This window comes from Chiloscyllium plagiosum, unplaced genomic scaffold (genome assembly GCF_037043375.1).
Source record: "Chiloscyllium plagiosum isolate Xiang-an unplaced genomic scaffold, Cpla_swu_hap1 HiC_scaffold_4, whole genome shotgun sequence".
In the NCBI taxonomy this organism is placed as follows: Eukaryota; Metazoa; Chordata; class Chondrichthyes; order Orectolobiformes; family Hemiscylliidae; genus Chiloscyllium; species Chiloscyllium plagiosum.
In genome coordinates, this window is record NW_028270142.1 from 19,566,845 (window position 1) to 19,592,116 (window position 25,272).

General features: G+C 42.0%; 1 protein-coding gene across 30 annotated transcripts in view; it reads right to left on the reverse strand.

Annotated features, from left to right (window-relative positions):
• LOC122549365 (band 4.1-like protein 3) overlaps positions 1 to 25,272 on the reverse strand; it is a 180,268-nt gene that overhangs the window by 93,439 nt on the left and 61,557 nt on the right. The gene's annotated exons all lie outside the window — the stretch shown is intronic.

A 25,272-nucleotide genomic window follows, 5' to 3' on the forward strand; every position in this document is an offset into this window, starting at 1 on the left:
GACATTTACTCGACAATCTACCAACTTGAGGCAATAATTTTACATGAAACTAGAATGAAGAATATGTCATCTGCTAACTACAACAGGAAACTCCAGTACACCTGCCTTTGTCATGATAACTAAGTTGGGCTTTTGGTCTGGAAATCATTTGTTAATGAAAGTGGAGCAACAGCATTGGATATTGGAGCAGTGGAATATGGTCCAAAGAGTAATAAAACACAGGTATGATTCTCCTGTACATTCAATCTGTGCCTTTCCTACTTCGTAATTTGTGCAGGGCTTAATACAGGCTGAGGGAAGGAGCAAGCATTACCTAGTTTTCTTCTTAGAAGACAGTAAGGTCAGAGGGAACGTCATCTCCAAGATCACTTTTGTACACATCTGAACAGCAAATTCAGAATGCCCTGCTCAAAGTCTCATGTACATTGCTGTTTAAGCAACTGGCAGTTATTTAGAACATGTAACCAAATGCTAAAAGGTTAAATATTCTTCAGAGTGCAGATACTGGAATTAGTGAATTAACAGCCTGTGTTACGGAGTGCCCAATATTCTTTTCCACTGAAATCAACATAACATATATTATAGGTTAACGACTACCTCTTGTACATTGGTTGATGCTGGTCTACAGCAACAGAATGCCTATAAGATTACAAAATTCCCGTAATAAATTTTCTGAACTAATTTCAATAACAGCCAGGAATGATAGCCCTGACTTTAATGACAGAAATGAAATATACATTTTGAACATAGCAATCTTACAAAAAAAAAATCAACAGCTCAGTTTTCAAATTCACCCAATTACTCTTCAGCTGTTTGCAGCTTTTTCATGTCTGAATAGACCTGCTACATTTAAATGATTGCACCATATGGGTCAGAAACTTCCTGATGAAACTGAACCACCAACACACCTTCAGCTTGATACAATTAGAATCATTAATGCACCCGTTAGTTAACTGAATTCATAAAGTCATACAACATGGAAACAGACTCTTTGTCCAATTCATCCACACCAACCAGACATCCCAATCTGACGTGGCCCCATTTGCCAGTATTTGGCCCAGATCCTTTTAAAACCCTTCTTATCTATGTACACACCCAGATGCCTTTTAAATGTTGTAATTGTACCAGCTTCCTCCAGTTCCTCTGGCAGCTCTCTCCATACATGCACCACGCTCTGCGTAAAAAAGTTGCCCCTTGGGTCCCTGTTAAATCTTTTCCCTCTCACCTTAAACCTATGCCCTCTAGATTTGAACTCCCCCACCTCGGGTAAAAGAACCTCATGATTCATCCTTTCCATGCACAAAACCAAAACAAGCTATGCTCCTTGCTAAGAAATGAAAATGGACAATTGAGCAATTAATGTGAAGGAAGAGTTTAAGAATATTCAAATCATCAATATGGAATCATAAAAAGATTATCTCAAGTACGGGCTGTTGATTCCAATTGTGACTCTGCAAAAAATTAAAAACTTAGTCCATTTCTCCCAAACTCCAAGTCTCTGTGACCTTTACTTGTTGATTAATTTTCAATGAATAATTCACCAAGCTTCTTAAATTAGATTTGATACAGTTCATAAAATGTCAGCCACAGGTTCATTATATTCATGGTAATTTGGAATGATTGATTTATCTCCAGAACTGTTGCAATTCAGATTCTAAAACTCTCAGATATTGAATATTTCTCACAGAATTCATGCTCAGTTCTCAATGGGAGTCCTGTATCCATATTCAGATTTATTATGCAAAATGCTTTGTTTACATTCCATTAAACACTAGTGGGAGGTGATTGCACAAAAAAAAATCCACAAACAGTTACAATTGACACAAGGACAGTCCTCTGAAATACAGGCATAAAATATTCCAGGCTTAGAGTTCAGAAAACAAATAATCCCATTAAAAGCAATACTGTATCTATCAAGCTAGTACTTAAAAGATTTTCAAATCATGAACCCAAACAGCATTAGAAGTAGTTATCAAATTACAAATGAAAACAGATGTACCGTTTTTCATCCGTATGGTAATTGCTACAATACTCATCACTGATTTAAGATAAGAACTCAGGGAAGAGCATATGCTTCCAGCTTAAACAATGCTTTCCATAGTTTTCCGCAAACTGACACAAGACAGAAACTTCATAATATCCTTGAGATGACAACAACGTCTGCAAGGGCATTATTGTCAATCTCAATTTGCCCTTGCAAAGCTAGTGGAAGTTATATTCTTGAACCACTGCAGTCCATCTGGAATGGGGACATCCACATTACTTTGGGAGGGAGTTCCAGAATTTCACCCAGCTTCAGTGAAGGATCACTAATGTAGATGCTCAGGCAAATTGCTGCAAACATTCCTGTGGATGATGCATACTGCTGCCACTGCGCAGGCAGTGGAGGGAGTGAACCTTTAAGATGGCAGGTTGGATGCTGATCAAGCAGATTACCTTGATCCAAATGGTATTCAGTTTAATTTTTCTTTAAGTGTCATTATTTCACAGAAGTAGGGGGTGTCACTTGCTAGCGTAACATATGGAGTTACAGTTATCCAGGCTTGAACTTCTGCCTTGTAGATGCTTGGCAAGTTGTGGGGAATCAGGAGACTTGTTACTTGCTTTAGCATTTCTATCCTGCGATTTCCACTTTTAGCCATAGTATGTGTGTGGCTGGTCCAAGTTTCTGATCAATGGTAACCACATGATGCTGATGGTGGGCAATTCAAAGATTGAGATTTCATGCAATGACAAGTGCAAAAGTAGTGGATTCTCCACCCCCAACATGGAAATTTCTCTAAATCTGTCCTGACCACCTGACCACAAAAGCAGGGTAGTTCCAACCTGGCCAATTACCATCTTAAGTGTCCACTCATCCAATTGATGGCAGGTATTGACAGTGCTGTCAAGTAACACTTGCATAGTAATGACCAGCTCACCAACATCAAATCTTGGGGGTGGGGGTTGTGCCTGGGCTCAACTCCAGACCTTGGGCTCTGTTGGGTGCCACTGACCTGAAACTGAACTGGATCAACATACAAATACTGCAACTAGAAAAGCAGGAGCTCTGGAAATCGTTTCGTGACTAGTTCACCTGTTACCCCCTCAAAGCCTGTCAACGGTCAGGAGTGAGATTGCAGACTCTGCACTTGGTTGGATAAGTGCAGCTCCAGCACTCGAGGCTTGACATCACAGCAGTTCATTTGACTTATCCACCACCTTTAACATTCACTCTCTTCACCACCCACACATAGTGGGTGTAGTCCAGCAACTCACCATGACTCCTTTGATAACAGCCTCCAAATCCTATCCTCAACCATTAAGAAGGACATGTGTAACAGATGCATGGGAATGGTATCACCTCTAAAGTTCCCCTCCAGACAATACACCACCGTTTGGAATGATATAACCATTCCTTCATTTTTATTCGAGTCAATATTGTGGAACTGCCTTCCTAACAACATTACAGGTCTTTCTCCCACCCAAGCACTGCAGCAGCTCACTGCTATCTTCCCAAGGGATAGTAGAAATGGATATCAAATGCTTGAATTCCACCAATAAATTAAAGACAGTTGACAGTGAGACCTCAGAATTGTAGTTGTAGTGCAGAAGCTTCATTTGTAATGCAGCTAGTTCCACAGCACATTGTCAGTACTCGTCGTGATGTTGCCATGGTCAGCAGTCTTTGTTGTATCCAGTTACTTCTGCCATTTCTTATTACTATATGGCATGACTTGAATTGGCTAAGAATTGGTATCTGGGATGGAGGAGGCTGACTTGGATCATCCACTTGGCACCTCCGGATGAAGCTGGTTTCAACTGCTCCCACCTGTTCTCTTCTTTTGCATATTGTTGTGGTGGCAACAATAGCCCAGCATTGTCACATTAAAGGGATACAGTACAAAAAAGGGTAACAATCAAAGAAGTTGAGCACATTTATGGAATTACCGTGGCTGGTCACTCGTATTCAACACTCAATAAATGACCAGCTGTAGAATGAGGAGGAGATTACTGTTCAATATTTTGACCAAATATCAGAGTCTGAAGTTTCCATTGGCATTCTCTACCAGAACGTTAGCTGCATCCATTTGGCAAAAATAATAATTTGCATTTATATTTAGCCTGAACACAAAAACATCCTGTTAAGCAGAGGATTCAAAACGGTTTAACTTCATTTCTTTATTTTTCTAGTTTATAGGAAGGAGGACTTTAATGTTAACCATTACCTTATTTCTTTATTTTTCTACTTATTCTGAGAAGGCAATGCTTAACCTTTGAAACTTTGTTTCTCTTATTACATTATACCTAAGTTTTTTGAACCTAAGTAGGGAACATGGGTGGTGGACATTATACACTTTTTACAGTACTCCTGTATTTCTGTACTTGAATACACGTGACAATAAAATCTAAATCTAATGCATTTGACCAAGATATGTGCATTTGACAAAAATGGATAATAGGACACGGATGTAGTTATCAGGAAGATGAGTATAAGGTTCATCCAAGTACAGGTCATCTGCTCTGCAGCGCATCTTGTTCTAATTTCTTGCAAGTATATGCTGTATAATTATAATGTGATTGGCGAATTGGGGTAACTTTTTCTAAAGCATGAACTTTTAAAGCATACGCTGGCTGTAATACGATTACATCAGCAGCACTTTAAGCACAGTTTCTAATGCACAATTTTTCTATAACACAGGGTTGCACAAGAACTTAACCACCGCGTTATAGAAATACCTGTAGTGTGTTAGGGATGACCCTGGAGGAACAGAGAAATGTAGAAAAGTAGAGAAGTTTAGAAAGTAAAGAATATCTACATAATTTTTCTAAGAGTTCCTGAATCGCCTGCCAAAACTGCAGAGGAAAGTAAAACAACCTGGAAAAATATGTCGGCCCCATTAGTCTCAAAGTATACCCTCTTACCAGTGCACTTTATAGTCCATTAAAAACTACAATGCAAGTAGCACAAATTTTTGCTGAACAGGATGCAAATTTAAACCAAGAAAATAATCAAATTAGTTGTAAAATTTAAAAAATTCAATGTAAAATATTAGGCATTCAGTCTGAAAGCCTGCAAAAACGTTGACACATGAAATTTACTACAGTTCAAACTGTCTTTTTGCACAACACTGCTGTAACTAAGCTGGTGTGCACAAACAGACATCTGTTAATCCTTATACTATGATCCTTAGTCACAATGCTGTGATATCTGCCAAATCAAGCAACGTCTTTCGCTATAATGATTCACAAAAACAAAACACGATGTTAAACACTGAATACATCAATTCAATGTCACTGATATGCTGACACTTTTTAAATAGACCAACAAGCTTGGGTACGGACAGTTATGTTAGTTGCTAGGAGAGTGTGAATGAAAATGCAATTAGAAAGGTCTAGAAAATATGAAAGATAGAAGAGTAGGTCAGTGGCTCAATTAAAGTCAAGCCTTTTGAGTAAAACAACAGTAAGGATAAAGGAAAACATATGGCCCTGCAAAGTGAATGGCAGACTTCTGTTTCTCGGGCACTAAACGGGCACTTAAGCCTCCAATATGGCAGGCAGGAAACACATACTTAATATAATCCAGAAATGCACCATCTGTCATATTGATACAGAGAAGAAAAGGCACCTTGATGTAACTGAATACAGACGTCTCACTTGCAAATAAAGGACTCAATTCCTGTTTTGGACTCCCTTTATAATAGTGTATTAGCCGCTTTGGGGAGCCACATTTAAATGCAGCCAAATAAATGGTCCTTAGAAGGGATGACAGCAGGTTGCACCCACCAAGTCAAGTGTTAAAGTGTACAAGTGTACTTAGCTGAAATTAGAACAGATGGGAGTGTTCCAAAGGCTCCAGACTGAAACTGTGTGGACCACTGTTCCCCTCCCCAAGGAGTAGGCACTTGATAGGACTGTAGGCATGGAATGCATATTATACATACACAGAGTATTACAATTGTACTGAGACACCCAAGAGCAGGACACTCTTTATAGAGATAAACTGAGCTTAATCGCATTTCACAAAGTATTTTGATTTCAGAACTACAGAATATACTTACATAAATTAAAGTAGATTTTTGGGATATTTTGAGAAGGATAGGTATAAAAGTCATACTGAAACTTTAATTGCTGGAACAGCACAGCAGGTCAGGCAGCATCCAGGGAACAGAAGATTCGACGTTTCGGGCACATGCCCTTCTTCAGGAATGAGCAGAGAGTGTTCAGCAGGAGAAGATAAAAGGTAGGGAGGAGGGACTTGGAGGAGGGGCGTTGGAAATGTGATAGGTGGAAAGAGGTCAAGGTGAGGGTGATAGGTCGGAGTAGGGTGGAGGCGGAGAGGTCAAGAAGAAGACTGCAGGTCAGGAAGGCGGTGCCGGGCTGGAGGGATTCGGCTGAGACAAGGTGGGGGGAGGGGGGATGAAGAAACTGGTGAAGTCCAAGTTCATCCCCTGTGGTTGGAGGGTTCCCAGTCGGAAGATAAGACGCTCCTCCTCCGACCGTCGCGTTGTTGTGGTTTGGCGGTGGATGAGTCCAATGAACTGCATATCCTCGGTGGAGTGGGAGGGGGAGTTGAAATGCTGTGCTACAGGGTGATTGGGTTGGTTCGTCCGGGTGGCCCAGAGGTGCTCTCTGAATCGCTCCGCAAGTAGGTGGCCTGTCTCCCCAATATAGAGGAGGCCACACCGGCTGCAGCGGATGCAGTAGATAATGTGGGTGGAGGTGCAGGTGAATCTGTGGCGGATATGGAAGTTTCCTTTGGGGCCTTGGAGAGAAGTGAGGGGGGAGGTGTGGGCGCAAGTGTTGCACCTCCTGCGGTTGCAAGGGAAGGTGCCGGGAGTGGAGGTTGGGTTGGTGGGGGGTATGGATCTGACAAGGGAGTCGCGGAGGGAGTGGTCTCTACGGAAAGCTGATAGAGGAGGGGAGGGAAATATATCCTTGGTGCTGGGGTCCGTTTGGAGGTGGCGGAGGTGACGGCGGATGATGCGCTGTACATGGAGATTGGTGGGGTGGTAGGTGAGGACCAGTGGGGTTCTGTCCTGGTGGCGGTTGGAGGGGCGGGGCTCAAGGGCGGAGGAGCGGGAAGTGGAGGAGATGCGGTGGAGGGCATCGTCGATCACGTCGGGGGGGAAATTGCGGTCCTTGAAGAAGGAGGCCGTCTGTGTTGTGCGTATTTTGAACTGGTCCTCCTGGGAGCAGATGCGGCGGAGACGAAGGAATTGGGAGAATGGGATGGCGTTTTTACAGGGGGCGGGGTGGGAGGAGGTGTAGTCCAGGTAGCTGTGGGAGTCGGTCGGTTTGTAGTAGATGTCCGTGTTGATTCGGTCGTCTGAGATAGAAACAGAAAGGTCTAGGAAGGGGAGGGAGGAGTCCGAGACTGTCCAGGTGAATTTGAGGTCGGGGTGGAAGGTGTTAGTGTAGTGGATGAACTGTTCAACCTCCTCGTGGGAGCACGAGGTAGCGCCGATACAGTCATCAATGTAGCGGAGGAAAAGATGGGGGGTGGGGCCAGTGTAGTTGCGGAAGATGGATTGTTCCACATACCCTACGAAGAGGCAGGCATAGCTGGGGCCCATGCGGGTGCCCATGGCTACTCCTTTTGTTTGGAGAAAGTGGGAGGATTGGAAAGAAAAGTTGTTCAGGGTGAGGACCAGTTCAGTCAGTCGAAGGAGGGTGTCGGTGGAAGGGTACTGGGTGGTACGGCGGGAAAGGAAGAAGCGGAGTGCTTTGAGTCCTTCGTGATGGGGGATGGAGGTGTACAGGGACTAGATGTCCATGGTGAAGATGAGGCGTTGGGGACCGGGGAAGCGGAAGAAAAGTCATACAAACAATCACCACTGGAGAGTACAGCACCAACATGTAGTCTAGCCATGCCACTTGTACTGGGTTCTGGAATCTAGTGCCCACTTAGCACAATATATCTGCTGGACACCACTGACACCAAAAATTGAGTCGATGGGAGAAGGAGGTGCCACTTGGCCCTCTAAACTGTGAGAAACCCTGAACAACAGTTGGATACAAAGATGGGTTTCAACACTTCTCTATCAAATGGGATGTTTCAAATATTCTTGGAGCTTGGTTGTTTAGAAACCTCATCAAAAACTGCCATGAAAGGAATGGGTGAACTTCAGTGTGAACCAAGTCACCTTTCTCAGCCTCTCAAACTTCGTGTTCATTACTTTTACTGAGCTAGTGGGCCCTGAAACCATAGGTTAAATTCTTATTGCCTCTGCTTCCCACTGTTAGATCCTGCTTTTATTTACCACTCCTTTTCAACCCTCCTGTTGTGTCTGATCCCTTATTCGTGCAATTTGCAAGTAAATTTCTCTGGCCTGCTGTGTAACAGAGAAAGGGAAAATTACGACATAGCAAAGACGTGGCAAGCTGAATACCTCTTTCCTTCCTTCCCCCTCCTCAGTGGCTTCCAGTACTCCCACATGGTGTTAGATATTACAAAATGCTTAACACAAATTAAATAAGCTTCAAACAGATTAAGGACGAGGTCAAATCTCCAAGCTTCATTTGGCTGGAACTTACTCAAAGTTTTACCGACATAGAAACAAGGCTAGCGAAATACAGAGGACCCTCGATTATCCAAATATCGGTTATCTAAATTTCGGATTATCTGAAGAAAATTTCAAGGTCCCGCAAAAATATTACATCAAAGAGATAAGTGTATTTGGATTACCTGTACTGAGGAAGATGTGAAAACGCTGGCAAAAACAAAAGAAACACAAACAGCTCAAGCATCCATGGCTGGTTATTTTTTAGGTAAGGGTTGTTATGCAGCCCTTTACAAAAGTAAGTGTTTTACATTACTGTACAAGCAATCCTGTCACTTTACCAGGCCATTCATTAAAACAAAAGGCCGATAGCGTAAACCCATGCACGAAGCGGTGCTTCCATCTTTCTATCGAGAGACTGTGCTCCCGGAAACTGACAAATTCTGTTGCGATCGTAGCTACTGTTTGGGACCTTGCCCAGTGTTGTTTTCAGAGTCGCGAGTGTGGTGCTGGAAAAGCATAGCAGGTCAGGCAGCATCTGAGGAGCAGGAGAATCAACATTTTGGGCATAAGCCCTTCATCAGCAATGAGGCTTGTGGGCAGGGGGCCAGAAAGATAAATCCTCCTCGACTGCTGCCTGACCTTCTGTGCTTTTCCAGCACCACACTCTCGACTCTGATCTCCAGCAGCTGCGGTCCTCACTTTCTCCTAATATTTTCTTCACTGCTCCTTGCCAAATAGTAACTACTGCTGCATTTTTAAAAAGTTTTCTCATGTTATCATTGCTTTATTTTGTTCATCACGTGAAATGTGTCTTCTTGCGCTCGATGTATTAAAATTATAGATTTAAATGAGTTTTCCGGTAGAGCGCACCATTAGATCAGCATGGCTTCCCGTGTTTAAAGCAAAATCGATTATCTGAATAATCAATTACACAAATGAAATAGTGCCCATCCATCTCATTCAGATAATCAAGGTTCCTCTATAATCAGTCTTGGATAATGGTGGTCAGTCTGAAAAAGGCTTCAAGAACAAATAAGGCTGCAGATAATGGGGGCAAAATACTTAACTATTCGTGGTATAAAGCTGTGCTAAGCTTTGCACTTTACCTTCATTAAGATACTTCTTAAAAACTCAATCATGGGATGAGGATGTGACTGACTCGGCCAGCATTTATTACCCATCCCTAATTGCCCAAGTACAGTTAAGAGTCAACCACATTCCAGTGGATCTAGGTCACAGCTAGGCCAGATCAGACAAGGATGGCAATTTACTTCCCTAATGGACATTAGTGAACCAGATGGGTTTTTCCCGACAATCGGCAATGGATTCATGGTTATCCATTAGACTCTTAATTCCACATTTTTTTTATTGAATTCAAATTCCACCATGGGCAGTTGTGGAATTTGAACCCAGGTCCTCAGAATATTACCTTGGTGTCTGGATTTACAGTCCAGCGACAATACCACTAGGCCACTACATCCCCATTGAAGTATCAAAGTTTATTACTACAGGGGAACCTCAATTATCCGAACGAGATGGGCAGGCACTATTTCATCTGGATAATCGATTATTCGGATAATCGATTATTTGGTTAAATCGATTAAATGCCTTTCCTCTGGGGCTCGAAGTTTTCAAAGTTTGCTCTTCGTTCAGGAGACTGCAGCAGCACACAGCACGCGAGGCCGCCCCCAGCCAACATCTTCCCCGTCCCAACCCCACCCCTCCCCAACCCAGTCCAATACCGCCCCCTGCTCCCCGGCGCTGCCTGCCCCCCCGGCACACCCCCCAATCCCCAACCCCATCCATCGCCTCCCCCGCAGCTCTGAAGCAGCTGGATTGAAGACTAACAAGACTGCTGCTGCCTTTGTGGGGTAAGTCTCCAAATAGCACGCGTGCACACACACATGTCTTACTGCAGCTTTTTGACAGGTTCCACCTCTGCCCTGTAAAGGACAATGTTGGAGAGATTATCAAGGGAAGGGGGTTTAGGGTACACCCCCGTGTAGAACTCCAGGGATAGTATGGGGAGAGAGAGGGCGCGGGAGGTCAGTCACGTGGATCTGTTGGTCTGATAGGTAAATTGGAGTGGGTCAAGAGTATTGGGAAGGCTGGAGTTGATTAATGCCATGACCAACCTTTCAAAGCACTTCATAACCACCGAAGTTAAGGCCAGTGGGCTTAGTCATTGAGACATGCTGCATGAACCTTCTTAGGCACAGGGATGATGTTCGCCCTTTTGAATCAGGCAGGGACAGGGGCCTGCTACAGGGAGAGTCTGAAGATGTCTGAGAAGACCTCTGCCAGTTGATCTGCACATGCTCTGAGTGCACGGCCTGGTATTCCATCTGGTCCCATCAGTTCCCTTGGATTCACATGAAGGAAAACTGATCCGACCTCTGATGCAGTGACTGTTGGGATAGGTTTGTCAGGGCTTGTCGGAATAGGTGCTACCTCTCCACCGAAATTCTGCTCAAAGTGAGCATGGAAGGCGTTGAGACAATCTGGGACGGTGATGTCATTCAGTCCTTGCCATAGTTGGCAGGTGTCTGTCTGGGTTTCTAGTTTGGGATGAAATCTTTAGGACCTGATTTTGGTGTCAAAAATGGAATGTCACAAAGATAATAAAACAAGTTAAAAAAGAACAGCTTGTGATGTGACAAGGAACAGACGAGGCAACAGTGATTCAATATGACCAGAAAAACCTTGGCAACTCTCAAAACACTAACGAGAGATCAATCATATTCAATATGGGAACCCACATTTTAGACAAAGACTTCAAAAACTGGTAGAATACTTTCAATTAAAATAACTCTTCAGACATTCATATATCTTGCTAATAATCCATCCAGGTATCCACTTCTGAAAAAGGGTACAAAGAATGACAGCAGGTCAGTCAGCATCTGAGGAGAATCGACGTTTTGGGCATAAGCCCTTCATCAGGGATGAGGCTGTGAGCCAAGGGGGTAGAGAGATAAACGCGAGGGGGAGTGGGGATTGGGGTGAAGGTGGCTGAGTGTGCGATAGGTAGATGATGGTGGGGGTAATGGTCATAGGTTGGAGAGGAGGATGGAGCGGGTAGGTGGGAAGGAAGATGGACAGGTAGGACAGGTCATGAAGGCGGTGCCGAGTTAGAAGGTTGGATCTGGGATAAGGTCGGGGAGGAGAAATGAGGAAACTGGTCAGGTCCATACCCCTCTACCTACCCAATCTCCCCTCCCAGCACCTTCCCCTACCACCACAAGAACTGTAAAAACCTGCACCCACACCTCCCTCCACCCCCTCACCTCTGTCCAAGGCCCCAAAGGAGCCTTCCACATCCATCACAGATTTACTTGCATGCGCACACATGCCAATTACTGGATCGGTTTCTCCTGATGCGGTCTCCTCTACATTGGGGAGACAGGATGCCTACTTGCAGAATGCTTCAGTGAACGTCTCTGGGACACATGCATGAAGCAAGCCCACCATCCTGAGGCCGAACACCTCAACTCATCCCCTGCCAAGGACAAGCATAGCCAAACCTCCATAGCCAAACCCTAACCAGCTAACGCCTGGAGGAAGAACGCCTCATCTTCTGCCTTGAGACCCTCCAACCACACAAGATTAATGTGAATTTCACCAGTTTCCTCATTTCCCCTCCCTCCCTCCACCCACCACCTTATCTCAGATCCAACCTTCTAATTCAACACAGCCCTCATGACCTGATGTACCTGAGCATCTTCTTTCTCACCTATCTGCTCCACCCTCCTCTCCAACCGATCATCATTAGCCCCATTTTCATCTACCTACTGCACTCTCAGCTACCTTACCCCCCAGCCCCACCCCACCTATCTCTCAGCCCCCTTGGGCCACAAGCCTCATTCTTGATGAAGGGCTTCTGCCCGAAATGTCAATTCTCCTGCTCCTTGGATGCTGCTTGACATGCTGTGCTTTTCCAGCACCACACTCTCGACTCTGATCACCAGCATCTGCCGTCCTCACTTTCCCCTATAAATAAAGACAACTGAAAGAAGTTCAGTACATCGATGATGGTAAAAGCAAGCATCAAGGAAGACTTAGGATCACAAGAAGATGTGAACACTGCAAAGAGGAAGAAGACATTACTGTTTGTGCATGCCTGATTAGGAGCAGTAATTACTACTTGTTACAGTCACATGTTTTTGCTGTACAATTAGTACTGTTATATCTGGTCTTAAAGTCTTAAAAGCACAACATCCCACTATAACAGGTGCACTTAACTCATGATTGATTGATCACTTGCTTGCATGATTGAGTAATGATAAGTTTGAAGTAAAATACAAAATTACTTTCGAGCTCTTGCCTTGCAGTGCCAGCATCCCTGTCACTGGGCCAAGCGTCCAGGGTTCAAGTCCCACTTGCTCCAGACCAGATTGGTTAAAATATCTACAAAGCATCTTTCAAAGGCTTACAAAAACTACACTGCTCCTTTAAGCATAACTAGACTGGTACAGAGCTGAAAGAAATCAATCACCAAGTTATCGTCCAGCTGGTTTATTTGAAAGCACTAGCTTTCGGAGCACTGCTCCTTCATCAGGTGGTTGAGGAAGGAGAGGCGCTCCACAAGTTAGTGCTTCAGGTAAACCTACTGGACTATAATCTGCTGTTGTGTGATTTTTAAACTTTGTCCACCCCAGTCCAACACCGACATCTCCATGTCTTAGATATGGTACTTGCAACCGACTTCCTTCCCTGACCATAGTTAGAAGTCACACAACACCAGGTTATAGTCCAGCAGATTTATTTGAAATCACAAGCTTTCGGAACGCTTCCCCCTCGTCTGGGGAAAACTTCACCTGACGAAGGGGTAGTGCTCAAAGCTTGTGATTTCAAGTAAACTTGCTGGATTATAATCTGGTGTTATGTGGATTTCGACTTTGTCCATCCCAGTCCAACACTGGCACCTCCACATCATCACTACACATGCCTTTCCGGTCACAGCCCTTTGAGGTCACACTCCTACCTTTGCAATTTCCCACCCTCCCTTCCCCACCAAGTATCTGAAACATTGTAGTTCATATTCCTCACATGATAATTATTTGGCCCTTTAATTTTAATGAGGCATTTAGATTAGAACATCAAGTCAGGCAGAATTCACACCCAGATCATTTTCAGTGCTACAGGGGTGGAATTTCAGGGGTTTTACCTGTATTGCAGAGAATAGAATAGAATCCCAACAGTGTGGAAATAGGCCCTTTGGCCCAACAAGTCCATACTGAGCCTCCCAGTAACCCACCCAGACCCATTCCCTACCCCTATTATCCTATGTTTACCCCTGACTATTGCACCTAACCTACAATTCCTGAACACTATGGCCAATTCACCTAAACTGCACATCTTTGGATTGTGGGAGGAAACCGGAGCAGCCGGAGGAAACTCACGCAGACATGCGGAGAATATGCAAACTCCACAAGGGCAGTCACCCAAGGCTGAATTCAAACTCAGGTCCCTGGCATTGACAGGCAGCAGTGCTAACCACTGAGCCACTTATCATTTGTACAAGTATTAAAGTAACAGTCATCTCAGCTGTGTGATGTTGCAACTTTCAACTACACTAAGAAAAGCAACAACTCTGCCTTCTCAGAATATGCCTGGGACTCCATCCCACTTCCTAACGACGCTCTGCAAAGGTGACCAAAATTGTGATACCCTTTATCTTCCTGAAACCTAATCAAACAAACAATATTCTTTTAAAACTAAAGCATGTAATTAGATAGTTACTACTGCAAATTCAACTCAGTTTCTTTCCTATACAACTGACCTTGTATTGGTTTCTCATAAAACAACAAAGCAATGTCACCTTTCCAAACTGATCATGAATCAGACTGTAAATTATAAGTTTCATCCATCTGCGCTCCTATATGGAATTTTAGCTTTGTTAAACAGGTTAGAATTCTCAATCCGCGAGTCAAAAACAAAATACATGCGTTTTGATCAGACATCAAGTCATGTAATTCTGAGGAACTTCAAAATGTATTGTCACAACTTTACAAATCACACAACGCCAGGTTATAGTCCAACAGGTTTAATTGGAAGCACTAGCTTTCAAAGTATTTTACTCCACAATCACCTGATGAAGGAGCAGTGTTTCAAAAGCTAGTGTTTCCAAATAAACCTGTTGACTATAACCTGGTGTTGTGTGATTTTTAATTTTGTACACCCCAGCCCAACACCGGCACCTCCAAATCAAGCAGTGAAGTGTGCCATTTGCTATAAATTCTGTGCCTTACAATTGTGTCCTCCACAACCACCTGCTGAAGGAGCTGCGCTCCAAAAGCTCGTGCTTCCAATTAAACCTGTTGGACTATAATCTGGTGTTGTGTGATTTGTAAATTTGTACACCCCAGTCCAACACCAGCATCTCCAAATATTGTCACAACGTTTGTGACTTGGACTAAGTGCTCCAAACATTTATGATCTGGCACGACATGAGGTTAACTACGATAACCATGTAACATCCTGAGGGGAGAATAACCGCATTTCACTTTAAAAGATTCTCAAAACGGGTCTCTAACATTTTGCCATTGTTTAACGAATTTACTTAACTGACATTTTTATGCAAGTAAGTACATTGAAATCTATAGTATCATAGTAGGTTACCCAAAAGTATTATAATTTGGAGAGAGTAAATAGTTACAATAAAGCTAGGCACAATTTGATATTTAAACAATTTCAGGTAAGCATGAACAAACTCATAGGGCTTATATGATTAGAAAACAAAATTGGCAAGAAAAATAACTCAAGGTAACCAGGGACCATTTATACAGCCAGCAGACTTCTCTTTTTGGTTTGCACAATGTAGATAATATCAACAACAATGCCCACCTTTAATTGCACTGACATTAGTAATGCTGGCTACAATCTTCAACCACTACATCGGCATTAGTGAATTTGCCAAGAATGGTACATGGTTTGGGAGTTTATAATGATGTTTTCAAACATAAAGAAATACAAAAAGCAGTGGGGTTATTGTACACGAACAATGAATTACCATACAACGGGCAAAATTGCTTTCAATGGTGGTACAAAAATGGACAAGAAGAAACAGAAAAGCACATCTTGCAATATATAAAATGGAGTGGGCCAATTTGTTAATATCTGATTTGTGCTGGAAATCGATATCATCTATAATCTCTTACAACTGAAGCTTAAGTAAGAGTTTGCTTTGGGACAGGAAATTTATAGATTGCCCTTATTCCTTGGAAAAATACTTTAAATGGCTCAAGTTCTGAAATGGACAAATTCCTTGACATTTTGTTCAGTGGTACGTTACTGATTTACAGTTACAGCAAAAGGACATTTGCAACAAGCTAACAGTTTTGTGAAAATCATGGACAACAGAGGTCAGATCAGGGGAAAACCAGGACATAACTATCTGGGTTGCTAAACCTCTGTAAAACAAACTGTTAGGTAATCTATGACGTCACCTTCTAGGAATTCTGAAATGCCAGTCTCAATCAGCTTCAAGATAACTTCCACCTCTAAGTGCACAGCAAGAACTTAAGCCAATGACAAAAACAAAAACATCCTTTGTCATCAAATCTGTGCCATCTGAATTAATATAATCACACAGCGCAGTATTGTGTCTCAACATCTAATATTTCAATCTAAACGGGTTGGAAAAATGGACATTTCCATATACCTCAAACAACTGCTAAATGGGTAAGGGGTGACTATACATTTTAAAAATCCGGAGTCTGGTCTGGAAGCAACAAGTAACTTCGTTAAAAAAAAAAGCAGAAGTTGGCAAGAACACTATCAGCTTTGTGGTGTGGCTCGGGGCCAAAAGGATTCCAACAGAGGCTTCAATGTTTAATACAAAGGGCTTCACAACCATGCAATTCACATCATTTAATTAATGACTTTAGTGCTTTCACATTCAACTTGATAAGCCAAAGGAAACGATTGAAGAGATTTACATTGAAGTGACCTGGACAATTCCTTCTCGAAAGCAAAGTTCAACAAGCTATTACACTGAACTTTGTTGGCAAACTCAAAAGGTTAATGACAGAAAATGGAATTTCTTTTTAAATGACATTCATTTTATTATAATTTGGAGGAGCCGGTGTTGGACTGGGGTGCACAAAGTTAAAAGTCACTCAACACCAGGTTATAGTCCAACAGGTTTATTTGGAAGCACTAGCTTTCAAGATGCTGCCTCTTCATCAGGTGGTTGTAGAACATAACCACACGAGACATAATTTATAGCAAAAAGGGTTACAGTGTCATAGAGTTGTAATGATATATTAAACAACTTTAGTTAAAAATCACACAACACCAGGTTATAGTTCTTTAGCAAATTTAGATTAAGTCTTTCATCTTGTAGAATGGGATATGGTGGTTTAGGTTCTTTAATATGTAAATCCCAGAATTACATTCTCAAGGTAGCATCAACTTATCTAATAACAGGTGTCATCTCAGCTCAGACAATGCATTAAACGTGTGAAGTAAAGCCTGTACCAATGATGAGTCAATTCTATTTCTAAAGTGGGGCTTACGGAATCTTACGGGGATTTATGCAGTTTTTGAGCAAACTAAAATTTAATTCTACAAATACAAATTCACCCCATAAAACTTGTGTGCGCGTTCGCAGGAGAGACAGAATAGGGGTGGATTGGTATATTGTATAGCAACTAATTAAGAGAGACCTACCCCAAGGTTTCACAGAAACTTGAGAGACGACAGAGTTAAAACAGTAAGCAACTATGATCAATGGCTTTAAATTTATCACTGTCTGTAACCATGTTGTAGTGGAGCCAATTCAGTACCATAACCACCTTAAAGTTACCTTCATATTTAAGCTTCCATTCATTTTTCTGCCTTTATATTCTATGTTTTAATTCATTTTACTGTGGTTTAAGATGGCGCCAGACAGTGGCAACACTGTTCAATTTTTTTTAACTGTATTTTTGTAACAATATATGCATGACAATAAATAAATCAAATCAAATCAAATCCAATCTCTTTCAGCACAATGTCACTGCATGCACCTTCAGTAGTCAGAGCATTACACCCATCTGTGACGTTGTCTAGTTTCCAAGGTAACAACAGGTGCTTTTATGCAGTTGACTTAGAGATCAAGATTAATTTTGCAATTCCTGAAAAAGAACCTACTGTCTACCAAAAGAGGGACATAACTCGAACATACATAGGAACATAAGTAATAGGGCCAGGAGTAGATATAGAATGGTCTTGTGCCTGCTCAACCATTTAATGCATTTATGGCTGATTAGGGTTTCAATTCGACCTTCCTGCCTGCTCTCCTCTCCACCCCACCTCTTAAATTCTTCAAGACACCTGTTGCAGCCTTAAAATCATTCAGCCATGCAACATTCAGAACAATTTGGATTACAGAATTCAATAGATTCATAGCCCTTTGAGTAATTTCTCCCCAACTCAGTCCAAAATGATCAGCTGATCAGGCCCTTGTTCTCAAAAGGCACGCACAATGTGAATACAGCATTTAGCTAATCCATATCTAATGATGCAAACAAATTTCATTCAAATTATCTAACTTTTTTTTTAAATACCTCTTGCTACTCCCAGCCATTTGGTTAAGATTGTATCCTCTGTATTTTAGGCACCCTGACCAGCAGAAGCAATCTGTGTGTATCTCACCAAAACTCTTCAGAATCTTGTATGTCTCAATAATATCAACTCTCATTCTTCCAAAATCCAGAGCATGGAGGAGCTTATATGGGCTCAGATAAGAAGAAAACCCATCATACCTGGAACTAGGCAAAAATGAGGACTGCAGATGCTGGAAACCAGAGTTTAGATCAGAGTGGTGCTGGAAAAGCACAGCAGGTCAGGCAGCATCCGAGGGACAGGAAAGTTGACGTTTCGGGCAAAGGCCCTTCATCAGGAATAGAGGCAGGGAGCCTCCAGGGTGGAGAGATAAATGGGGGTGGGGGTGGGGGTGGGGGGGGAGGGTAGGGGGCTGCTGGGGAAAAGGCAGCAAAGAATACAATAAGTGAATGGGGGTGGGGATGGAGGTGAGAGGTCAGAGGGGAGGGTGGGGGAAGGTAGCAAAGAGTACAATAGGTGAATGGGGGTGGGGATGGAGGTGATAGGTCAGAGGGGAGGGTGGAGTGGATAGGTGGGAAGGGAGATTGGCAGGTAGGACAGCTCATGAGTACAGTGCTGAGCTGGAAGGTTGGAACTGAGGTAAGGGGGGGGGGGGGAAAGAGGGGAAATGAGGAAACTGGTGAAGTCCACAACTGGTGAAGTTGTGAATACCTGGAACTAGGTCAGTGAAGCTTTGATGTACTGCCTCCAATGCAAGTATATTCTTTTTATTAATTTGGAGAACAAAACTGCACACGTCATTCAGGACATGGCCTCACTAAAACCTTGTCAAATTTTAGCAACATTCCTTAATAAGTTGACGACAAATTAAACAGGAAAGGAAAAATGTGTTAAGTAAGGTTCAAATGAAAACATGTCAAATCAATTACTACTAGTATGGTATTTGAAAATGGTGCTATTTTCATGCAGTCTTCTAAGCAGCCAAGCAGCTGTGCATTGCAAAGGGTTAGTTCTATTACTGTCACAGTGCCACATTGCAGGGGACCCAGATTAGCCCTGGTAAATTGTAACTGCTGTCAAAGAGATCAAAAAATCAGTTCAAGCAATATATAAGGTTTACACCCAAAGCTGAAGATGTTTGCTTTCAATGTCAAGTTAAAAATGCAAATAAAGTTATTTTTCCTTTTTTTGCTATGTTACAAGCATATTTTAAAAATTGCAGCCAAAATAAGTGTTAAATTCTCAAACATAAAGGCAGCAGTGATCTAAATTAGGAGATTTTGAAACACTATTTCAATGTAACTCATTCATCAAGTCTCACCAGCAGCAACCAAATGTCTGCACCAATTAAAATGCATATTTTCACCTTCCAATATTGTTCACGTATATTGTCTCATCTCATTCTCTTCTGAAACCATGGTTTCTGTTGTCACCAGGATTGATTATTCCTTCTGGCCAATAATGGATCTTCCCTCACTCAAACTTGAGGTTGTGTCACATCCAATCCCAATCAACCATCATACCTGTTAGCAGATTTACACTGGTTCCAGGTTAAGAAATAGTTGTACTTTAAGCTTCTCATGCTTATTTCCAAATCCTTTAATGGTATTATCATTTCCTATCTCTAATTCCCACCGAGACCCTTCAAGCTATCTACTACTGCAGCAATAAGTACTGAATAGTTTGTTTGTTCAATACAGGGAGAGCTAGTCATTTGAATACAAAATTGGCTCGAAGGTAGGAGACAGAGGGTGGTGGCGGACAATTGTTTTTTTCGAACTGGAGGCCATTGACCAGCAGTGTGCCGCAAACATTGGTGCTGGGTCCACTGCTTTTTGACGTTTATATGAAGGATTTGGATATGAATATTGGAGGTATGGTTCGTAAGTTTTCAGATGATGCCAAAATTAATTACCTCCGAGTACAACTGGACTTTTATCAGATGGGTAATGGGCCAAGAAGCGACAGATGGAGTTTAATTTAGTTAAACGTGAAGTGTTGCATTTTGGTACAGCAAATCAGGTCAGGACTCATACACTTAATTGTAAGGTCCTGGGGAGTGTTGCTGAACAGAGACTGTGTGGGGGTGGGGGGCAAGTTCATAGTTCCTTGAAAGTAGAGCCACACGTAGACAGGGTAGTGAAGGCAGCATTTGGTATGCTTTCCTTCAATGCTCATTGCATCATGTATAGGAGTTGAGATATGATGTTGTGGCTGTACAGGCCACTTTTGGAATACTGCATTCAATTCTCGCTCCCCTGCTATAGGAAAGATATTGTGAAATGTGAAAGGGTTTAGAAAATCGGGTTTACAATGGTGTTGCCAGTTTTGGAGGCTTTGAGCTATAGTGAGAGGCTAAATACACTGGGGCTATTTTATCTGGTGCATCAGAGGCTGAGAGGGGAAAGATTTAAAAATGACCTAATGGGCAACTTTTTCACGCAGAGAATGGTGCATGCATGGAATGAACTGCCACAGTAGATGGAGGAGGCTGGTACAATTACAACATTTAAAATGCATCTGAATGAGTAATTGAATAGGAAGGGTTTAGGTAGATGTAGGGCAAATGGGACTAGATTAATTTAGGATATCTGATCGGCATGGACGAGTTGGACCAAAGGGTCTGTTTCCATACTGTCTCTATGACTCTATAACATCATGTTTTGACGATATCCTGAAGTGTTTCTGAAATGACCATCAGGTTTTGGAGTAGTGATATTTGAAGTCTGTTTTGGTACAGAATTACCAGTCACACCTACAAAGGAATGCTCATGCCCCCTACTTTACTAAATACATCTTTTTTCAACCAATACTTAACAGTAGCAAAACACACGCAACAGAAGCAGAAAACCCTTACTCTCCCTCACTTGTGGAACACATGGTGCACCATCACTGGAATCTCTTCCTTTCCAAAAGCGAATTGAATGTATACCAAACAAGCAACAGTCTCTAAATCAAAGGGTTTATCAAAATAAAAGTAGTTAAATAAACAATAGACAATGTAAACAGTGAACTCTATAAGATTTTAATTTCTTTGACAAACACAATAAATATACCACTCACGTTTGTTCTACCCCCTGCAATTAAAACAGTACCACATTTGTTGTAATGTGAAACAGGTAATAGTTTCAAAACTATTCTAGCTTCTCCATTGTTTGCACAATATTAAACACAGAACATTGTAACATTGGCAACAAGACAGGTGCTTCAAGTGAGATTCTAAGGTGTGCCAGCACCTCACAGAAATGTCATCCACATCCTCTTAAAATTACAAGATTAGATTTTATTTAAACATTAAGCATATAGTCACTCTTTAACAATAACATATGATGCTTGCTAAGCTACATCAGACTTGCAGTGTTCTTAGGTGGATTGGCCAAGCTAAATTGTCCAGAGTGTCCAGGGATGTGTAGGTTACCCATGGGAAATGGAGGGTTACATGGATAGGGTGGGGGGGGGGGGGGGGGGGGGGGGGGGGGGTTGGTCTTGGTGGTATGATCTTCGGAGGGTCAGCGTGGACTCGATGGGCCAAATGGCCCGCTCCCACACTGTAGGAATTCTATGATTAACAAATCAGCACCTTAGATTTTTGTTTGTTTTCACAATGTTAAACATCATCTTATGTAGTTTATAAAGCCAATCTATCTACCATCTCAACTCCAAGCATTTCGTTTGAAAAAAAATTGCATAACCTTATGTCATTATCTTTCCCATGCTATTTTGAACAATAAAAAATACAAGATTAAACACACAGAAAAAGATTTCCTGTTCCCAAATTAATAGCAAAAGTTGCAGTTACATGACTATTAAAGTAACATAGATGAACAGCAGTGCCTGCTAACTGTGCGCAGCTCTCATGTGTAAAGACAAAATAAATGTGATAAAAGTAGCATTCCAAACCAGCCAGGCATTAGGGAGGGGCTGAATAAAACTAAAAAGAGATGATCATACCATTGTGAACTTGATGGCAACATTTGCTGGCAGCAATGATGAAAAAAATTGGATAAAACAAAAGCAACTGGGAAAGAAATAGCTGAAAACGTAACCTGATGCTTGAATGTGAACAGTGAAGTGTTTGAGCTTTTAGTTCTAAAGATTACAAGGAAAATTATGTAATAGATCTTAATCAAATGCAGGACACTGGAGTACTATATTAGCTAGTCCCGTTGTTAATCACCACATCCTTCTGCAAAGATTTAAGCTTTCAATTTCTCTATGGACCTTGGTTTACCTGCCAGAAGTACACTATCAATCCTACCGTTTCAACCAAGCCAGACAAAAGAAATTGACCAGCCACAGTTAGAAACAATTCAGTTGTCAGTGGATCAACAAAACAAACCTGAAAACATGCCAAAGAAGTTTACTTTTCTTTCTCAGGTTACACCAACTAAACATAATTCTGAACAATGGAAATGTCCAATAGTAATGGTGAGAAAATAAATTCCTGTAATTTTGCTGGCTGGAAGCAAATGGACAGATTTTCAGAATACAGATCCTCAAACACCAGAAACAATTGGGAAAAATTAATTAATCCCCACAGAAACAGAACTTGATTTATTCCTTTGTCAATGAGTCAAATGAAAATGACGAAATCATGCAAAGCCTTTCTGAAAACTATTAAGAGATTCCAGAACACCTCCTTTGCATGCTGAAACCCAGATTAAACTCAGTCACAGCAAAGTTGTGGCACAAGCGAAATATTCCTTTCCCCAAGTAATTTCCAGCACAGGGTCTGGCCCCAAAACAACCTCACAAAGTATGACTTCTCTAAAAATTCAACACAAACTTTCTTCCAGACCAGCCAGAACGGCACTGAGTGTAACAGCAAGCTATAATTGACCCGATATTATTTCTAGGAGAAAGTGAGGACTGCAGATGTTGGAGATCAGAGCTCAAAATGTGTTGCTGGAAAAGCGCTGCAGGTCAGGCAGCATCCAAGGAGCAGGAGAATCGACGTTTCGGACATGAGCCCTTCTTCAGGAATCTCATGCCTGAAATATCAATTCTCCTGCTCCTTGGATGCTGCCTAACCTGCTGCGCTTTTCCAGCGACACATTTTCAGCTCTGATCTCCAGCATCTGCAGTCCTCACTTTCTCCTAGAAGATTTTAACCTACTGCAAATCCTCTTGCAATGGATGTCTTCCTTGAAGAAGCTCTCTTCCTCCCTCTACAAGGATTTCAGGGAGTCCCTCTCTCGCTGCACATCCCAGGTCATCTTCTCTGCCCAGAAGCTCTTCAGCCGATATTATTTCCACTACCTTCTATTGTTTTTAAATACAACACAGATTCAGATATGATATAGGGTGTCACTTTTTTTAAAAACAAAAGTAGTCGTTCACACCACAATGCTACTGAAATAAAGAATTATTGAATTTTTGAACTAACAACAAATCCACTTACGACCCCTATGTTAAGCACACCACCAGTCATCTCTCTAATGAGAGTTAAAAATCACACACCAGGTAAGAGTCCAACAGGTTTAATTGGAAGCACTTGCATTTGGAGCGCTGCTCCTTCATCAGGTGGTTGAAGGAGTGGTGCTCCGAAAGCTAGTGCTTCCAAATAAATCTGTTAGACTATAACCTGATGTTGTGTGATAAGCCTGAAGAAGGGCTTATGCCCAAAACGTCGATTCTCCTGTTCCCTGGATGCTGCCTGACCTGCTGCGCTTCTCCAGCAACACATTTTCAGCTCAGTTGTGTGATTTTTAACTTTGTACACCCCAGTCCAACATCAGCATCTCCAAATCATGACTCTAATGAGAGAACAGCTCTATTGTCCTTGAGGTCTCAAAGGCAAAGGTGACCTCAAAAACCTTGAGCAACAGAATGACCAAGAAATATTTTAAATATATGAACGAACTGATTAATTTCTTTTAGTATTTAATTTTTACCTTTCGACCATCAATAATTTATTCAAATAATGAGATGATTCAACTTTCCTTTTTAGGACAAAAAAACGTAATTACTAGGAAGAGGCTGGAACTTATTTGAAGAACATAGAGCAAAATGTGTAGGTACCAAATAACAGTAGCCACAGTGCTGCAAATGCATATTCAGATGAGGCATTTCAAACTGGCCAATGACAAAAGAGCAGCTTTCCGAACAAGCAGATGGAACAACTGAACTTGGCATTATATTTACATAGAAATGCTATATTATTTCGTTAACTACAGATCCTATTACTGGAGGTGCCAAACCACAGCACTATCCCATTACACCATCAATTTGAGGTCCGTGTACATTAACTGCTAAGCCTCGCATATATCATGTCAAACAGCTGCCTGCCTTAAATGGTTTGAAAAAGGCAGCTGGTCGGGAAGTTAGAATCATTTGGCCTGGAGGCCATGGTCGTAACCAGATGGTGATTGAAGAGCTGGGTTTTTGTTTTGGCAAGATAGACTCAAACATTCACAGCACAGCAGGAGGCCAATCAGCCCATCACGTCAACACCGGTCAAAAAGATCTGATGACACGATATGCCCATTTTCCAGTTCTTGGCCCACAACCCTAGAATCTATGTCAATGCAAGTGAATATCTAAATGTTTCAAGAGATTCTGACTCAACCATCCTTTCAGGCAGAGCGCTCCAAACACCCACCACTTTGCAGGTGGAAACATTTCTCAAGTCACTTCTTTTACTTCTACCTCTTACCTTAAATATGTGCACCCTGGTTATTGGCCCCTCTACTAACGGAAAATGTGTCTTTCTATCTACCCTATCTATGCCTCTCAATCTTAAACATTTCTGTCAGATCCCTTCTCAATTTTTGCTGTTCCTATGGAAACATTCTCATTTTTTGCAATCTTTCTTCATAGTTCAGACCCTCCAGCCCAGGTCGTATCCAAGTAAATCTCTTCTGCACCCTCTCTAGGGCAATCACTTCCTACAATGTGGTGACCCGAACCACATAGAGCCAACATAACCTCCTTGCTCTTGTATTCAAAGTCTCAGCTAACAAAGGCAAGTATCCTAAACAGGTGGTTCTGCTATAATATGTGTCGTGTCAACACAAAATGGCTATAACGGGATTGATGAATTGTGGATGCTGTTTGGATAACACAAACTTTCTGCTGAATGGGTATAGCAATATTCTACAGCGCAAATTTCTATAGAGCAAAATTGCAGTGGGGCAACTGTTGCATTATAGCAGAATGACCTGTGTGCCTCCTTAAACACCTTATTTAGCTGCCCTGCTACTTTCAGGAATTAGTGGATATGCAGATCAATACCTCT